Source organism: Halyomorpha halys, unplaced genomic scaffold (genome assembly GCF_000696795.3).
Source record: "Halyomorpha halys isolate HHAL.00 unplaced genomic scaffold, Hhal_1.1 Scaffold473.1, whole genome shotgun sequence".
Lineage (NCBI taxonomy): Eukaryota > Metazoa > Arthropoda > Insecta > Hemiptera > Pentatomidae > Halyomorpha > Halyomorpha halys.
Genome location: NW_027113075.1, coordinates 909,343 through 915,466, shown reverse-complemented (window position 1 = coordinate 915,466; position 6,124 = coordinate 909,343). Strand labels below are relative to the sequence as shown.

At 29.6% G+C, this 6,124-nt stretch overlaps 1 protein-coding gene across 1 annotated transcript in view; it reads left to right on the top strand.

Annotated features, from left to right (window-relative positions):
- The first annotated feature begins 358 nt into the window (after positions 1 to 358).
- Positions 359 to 6,124, top strand: part of LOC106683223 (bcl-2-related ovarian killer protein homolog A) — a 102,050-nt gene continuing 96,284 nt past the window's right edge. The window contains exon 1 of the mRNA XM_014424557.3: positions 359 to 397. The gene's annotated coding sequence lies outside the window, so the exon portion shown is untranslated. The remainder of the gene's footprint in view (positions 398 to 6,124) is intronic.

Below are 6,124 nucleotides of genomic sequence, written 5' to 3'. Positions count from 1 at the left end.
ATGATTTATGTATACCAGTGAAATGTCATTTCCGTGTAATATGTATGCATGTATTAAACGAATATGATAATAGGAGGAAATACAAAAAAACTGAAACTCCGAATAAGCGACGGTCTAATATCTTTCTAATGTTTATCTAAAACGGGAAGAGGAAACTAAAAAAAAAAAAAATAGGTAAATCGAGCTACATAGAAAAAATGGCTAAGATTCGAAAACAATCAAGCTCAAAATGGAAAAGATATACTTACACTAAAGAGAGATCGTTCATATCTTGTAAAAAGATCATCATATATCTATTCTGTTACCTACTCTATTCTATTTTTTACACTTCATTAATTTTTATTTTTCTGTTTACAGGTGTGTATCCATCCTCTTGTCACTTCCTTTTGCATCTTTGGTGAGTGATTTTATTTTATAATTTTCAATACAAACTCTATTTTCTTCCTATTTTGAAAAATAATATTCGTTGGAATAAGTAATATTCATGACACAACATATCCTGTCATTGTGCTCACTGCGTGCCTATCTTCGTTCGCATTCTGAGGCACAGCTGCTTTGAGTAGCATTAGTATTTTGGTGGTGACGCCATAGTTTGATCAGTTTATTTGTAGTGGAGCTCACGTTCTAAGATGGAGAGAAACGTATTTTCCGAGTTAAGTCACATAAGCTCCTCTAATATACTACCGGCGGCACTTTTAATGAAGGCTGGGTGATTTAGATGGCATCTGATTCATGATGTTTTTCACAATAATGAAGAAATCGTTAATTAGATGTTTTAATCATAGTGTGAATATGCACGTTAGCTTCTAATATAAGTTCCCATGAAAAGAATAAAAAAAATCAATTTATTTTTAACCCAATTTTTGATTACTTTAATGAAAACTGTCTAAGAATCCAAATTGTTAATGTGTCAATAATGTTTAAATATTCATTTTTTGAGTTATTATATCTTTCCTTATTTGACTTAGAAGAAACAAGCAAGTTTGATCATATGAAAAAAAATCACTGGATTATGACTGTGATGATGGGTTGGAAGTTTTGCACGAAACCAAAAGTCACATTTTGGAACTCGATATTAGATTATAACTTCATACTTTTTCGTTTTTATCTCATATGCAACTTAAATGCAAGTGTAAAATACTATTAAAAAACCCAATCTGTCATGTTTTTTATCTGCCGAAATAATTCCGCTAAATTACGTTTCAAAACTCGAAATTCGAGTTATTTCGGATCTATCTTTTCGTTGTTGTCTCTTATAGAATCACATTTTGTAAATTTATTTTGTCTCATTGCACGTTTAAATGTCTGTACTAAATACTCAAATCGAAGCCTTTTCAATGAACGATAACGTAGTTCATAATGATTATCTTTCTAGGAATAGCAGTTTCCATGATATTCGCCAATAAAAATGTTGATTTATTTTTGTCCGTAACAACTTTTTATTTTTACGAAACTATATCTCAGGAACTATTAGACATTAAGATGTCTTTCAGCATTTACGTTATTAAAGTTAGTTGAATGTACTTTTAAATTATTGATTACGTTTATCGTTCTAGGATGAGCAATCTCTATGATATTCGCCAAGATAAATGTGGATATTTCGTTATTTGATAACGATTTGGTCGTTGAGCAAACGTATTTCAGGAAAATACGTTTATTCTATCGTAAGTGAAAGTAAGGATTGTAATTTGAAATTGACACAGACCCATTTTTTCATTGATCTGCAAAATTATTCTGAATGTGGGCCGTATCAGTTTAGCCGTTTTCTGAAATAAAGGAGTATTTAAGTAGGATAAGTATGCGCAAGCGTATGCATAAGTAGGTGATGGAATTCGATATAGTTACTATGGCGTCATGTATTGTCCAATCCAAAATTACTACAGAATCGCATTTATGTATCCATCACATGAATTTGATTGAAGATCTCTTCAACTATTAAACATACAGAAGTCTATAAGCACTCAAATTGAAGTTAGTCAATTGCCCCATGATGTAGTTTACAACTGTTATTTTTGTGGGAGTAACAGTTTTAATTATTTTCTGACAAAGAAATATCACAAATTGTTTATTTCTCGTTATTTAAAAAAAATATTGGTCTTTAAATAAACTATATCTTGGTCTTTAAATAAACTATATCTTTTAAACTAGTGATCGTAAATTGTTCTATTAGGTCTCCTTAAAAAAAATGTTGCTAATTAATGTTTTGTTAGGCTGGGAAGCTTTCATGATATTAAAAATTTTAGGTTTCTGTACGGGTCATTCCATATCAATTCAACACACTTTTGAACCTTGCCATCTCAGGTTTTCTTTACATTTTGCAAAGACATTGTATAGCCATAGACATGAACAAATGTGAAATTTTATTGATATGTCTACTTTTGAATTACGTAGCCGCTAAATCCTTATGAACGGACTAAAAAATAGAGACAAATACTTTTTTAAATTGCTGCAAAAGCTTACCTAATTGAGCTAGATGTCATCATTATTAATCATCTATTATTCCATGCCCTTTCATGTGATAAGCAACAATAAATAGGTTAGGACAAGTTAACATTTCTCAAAGCCTATTCCAAAATGTGTATATATATTTTTTTTCCCCAGAAATTTACTGTCATATTACAGAACTCTAACTGCACATTTCGCAAAATCTTGAAAAAACTAAATCACCTCTTTGTACAACCGTTGGTTTAGTAACAGTGCTTCATTCCTAAGTACTGCACCACCAACTCTTCATGGTTTGTAATAGAATTTTGTTTTTGTCTGTAATTGTGCGACTAATCTGTTTAAAAAAAAAAAAAAGATCAAAGTAAATATTTTTCGTTATTTTTTTTTTACGTATATAGACTAATGACTACAAGAAATCGTATTTCTTTTTAGATATTAGTAAAATTTGTATTTCTTTGACAGTTTTCTATAGCACAATATGAACTTTGGCCTCTTCCATTTAATTCTATCGAGCTCTGCATCGCCAGTCTGAGACGACTGTAACAAATCCAAGTCTGTAAATCCTTAGTACAGTAATTTCTAAAGTTTTTTATATTTGTCCTCTTGTAAATTCTTTCTTGTACAATATTTTCGTCTGTCGTCTTTGATCACAACCCTGACCATCTTCCAACAATCATCACACACGGTTAACTTATAATCTTTCAATTTTTTATTTGTTTTTTATTAACTATAATATGTTTAAAAGCACAACCTGATTTCCAATCTAGGATTCATTTAAAATTCACTTCCATTGGTAAATAAGTCATAGAATATTCCTCTCTGGCATTTCCTATGCATACTTTAAAGAGCTACTTTAAAATATATATATTGTAGCATATGTAGCATAAAATAGCATGTTTAAAGAAAGAGAAATAGCGAAGATTAGCTATGTCAGGTACACCGCCGTCTGTTTCATATAAATATGCAGATATTAAAGGAATTTTTTATAGGAGAGTATGTTCTAATAATTCCAGAAAACTAAGAAGTCTTTCGTATCTCTTCTTGTTTTTCGAATCAGGAAAAAAAAAATATCAATGATCAAGCAAATCCTTTCGATATATTTATTTAATTTAATTATGTTTGTACTCTTATTGTTTGGTGTCATCTGTTTCTCATAAAACGAAGTGATATAAATATTATAGTTTGAATTTTTTCTAACGACTAAAACCGTTTCATGTTTTTCTTTCATGATTTATCTATAATGTTCCTCTTTCTTTGCTTTCATTCACTTTTCTTAATATTTTTCTACTACGGTATAACAATTTTTAGATTTCAGAATATATTAACAGTGTTAAAGAGTTTACTCATTTAACAATATGGTCATAATGAGGATCCTATAAAAGTCTGGATGCCTGTTATAATCTCATAACAGGTTCATAATCTAGTACACAATCAACCATTGGGAAAATAATTATTTACCGCTGGCTAAAGTACCCCGCTACATCATAAGTACTTACTAACTTAAGTTATTATTTATTTAGTTAAAACAGCTAATTGATATTGGAATAATTATAATTATACTTAAAGAGGAAATAGCATTTCAACTTGACATGCACTATTCTTATATTATTCTAAAGTCCCTTTACTATTTGCATAGGAAATATTAGGGAAAAATAAGTATTAGGTGCTACTTATTCCCACAAAGACGGGTTTGGAATTTATTGTTCTTTGATATGTTTTTTGATATACCATAAGATTTGAATGTTTTTTAGAATATCATAAAAACAAATAATAAAATTACATCATAAAAAAGATTGGTTTAAGAAAATATGAATAAATAACAAAATGGTGGTTAAAAAACTGAAAATCCTAAAATTTTCGCTCAGTACTATATAAATTTATAAGTTCTACAGCACAATAAAAATTATCAACAGTTTTCAAAGTACTATAAATTTGTTGAAATTTGAGCCCTGATAGAGCTCTTTGCTTTAAATAACATATTTACTGAGATACAAGGTTTCAAAAACCAACATTTATGTCCAAATAACGAAAAGTTAATATTTTGTGAATTTATTTAGGCAAATACCATGGAAACTGTTTCTCTTTCGGAGATATTTAAAAGAACTGCTTTATGATACAATTAACGAGTTATAATTTTAGTGTAAATAGACACTTGTACGTCTAATAGTTCCCTGATATTGACCAAAAAAAATTCACAAAATTTTTGTTTTTTTGCAAAACTCAATCTTAAAAAAAACCGTGCCCGTGTAGGCCTCATATTTCCGCGACATATTTCCGTGACAACGTATACTCTATAATCCTCTTACCCCCACCACCTCACTCTTACCCATCCCCACCACTACCTTCTCCGTTACGGGACACTTTTGCCTGCATGACTCTCAGCATCTATAATCCTCTTACCCCCACTACTACACTACTAATTACCTCCCCCACAATCTACTTCCGTTACGGGACACTTTTTCTAACATGGCATCCCGCAAAATGATTTATAAGACGTTGTCACGTCAAAAGTTTGTATAAGTAAAATGTTTAAATGGTTACTATAGTTATCCAAAAGTTTATATAAGTAAAATGTTTAAATGGTTACTATAGTTATCCAATAATGTTTTGTATTAAATGTAAACAAAACAATCTACTTCCGTTACGGGACACTTTTTCTAACATGGCATCCCGCAAAATGATTTATAAGACGTTGTCACGTCAAAATCTACTTCCGTTACGGGACACTTTTTCTAACATGGCATCCCGCAAAATGATTTATAAGACGTTGTCACGTCAAAAGTATTGGACATAAGATGTCCATCAGTAATCAAATGGAATATAAATTATTTGAAAATGACTATCTTTAAAGGAGTAACTGTTCTCTGATATTTCTCAACATAAATTTACAAATTTTCAGTTTTTGGAAAAAATGTTTAGTTTTTTAGAACTGTATCTCAGGAATTAAAAGAAGTATACATTTCTATTGTTAAAATTGAAATTTGATGTAATCAATCGCGTAAGAATATTCATGATATTTGAAAAAAAAATTCATGATTGTGGCTAAAATAAATATGCCTTATTAAAGATGCTTTGATTTTTCTAAACTAGTAGTGTCACAAGGACACCAACAGCGAAAAAAAAATTACCTACTTTGTGGGAATTAGTTCTACATAAAAACCTATATCTCTTCTACTATTATGTTATGCAAGAGCTATGCATAAAAGACTAAAAGCTATGATAGAATTAACAGATTTCAAACAAATGATGAACCATCTTGTGCTAGAAATAATCTAATAGATCGTTATTTAAATTTTCAGCATCTAGTTACCGTTGAAATTAATAAATAAATATTACTCAAGCCCTTAACATTTCGGAAACATTTTTTTTTTTTTTTTTTCCGAACCCTCTAAAACAGAAATAAAATGTGAGTTAGTAGTGCATTACTGTGTAGAAAGAAAAAGTAATTCGTATTGTGTCTTATCTTTTACTACCTTTGGTATTTAAAGGTTACCTGTTATATATCGGAAACATAAACACCTCTCATATAGGATGTGCAAACCCGAGATACAAGTTATATGAAAATACAATAAAGTACAACATAATAACATTATGTTTAAAATCACTACCATATACACATGATTTTGGTGGATAATTTTAAAATAGGAAGATTTAGATATTTATGATTTTAAATAAAAAA